This window comes from Arachis duranensis, chromosome 4, assembly GCF_000817695.3.
Source record: "Arachis duranensis cultivar V14167 chromosome 4, aradu.V14167.gnm2.J7QH, whole genome shotgun sequence".
In the NCBI taxonomy this organism is placed as follows: Eukaryota; Viridiplantae; Streptophyta; class Magnoliopsida; order Fabales; family Fabaceae; genus Arachis; species Arachis duranensis.
Window position 1 is genome coordinate 90,172,266 of NC_029775.3, and position 261 is coordinate 90,172,526.

The window sequence follows — 261 nt, forward strand, 5'->3', positions numbered from 1 at the left end:
ATCCAATCCTTCTTACTCCTTTCCATGGCAAGCTGTATGTAGGGTTTCACCGTTGTCAGTGGCTACCTCCCATCCTCTCAGTGAAAATTTTCAACGCACCCTGTCACGACACGGCTAATCATCTGTCGGTTCTCAATCAGGTTGGAATAGAATCCAGTGATTCTTTTGCGTCTGTCACTAACGCCCAGCCTTCAGGAGTTTGAAGCTCGTCATAGTCATTCAATCATTGAATCCTACTCAGAATACCACAGACAAGATTTA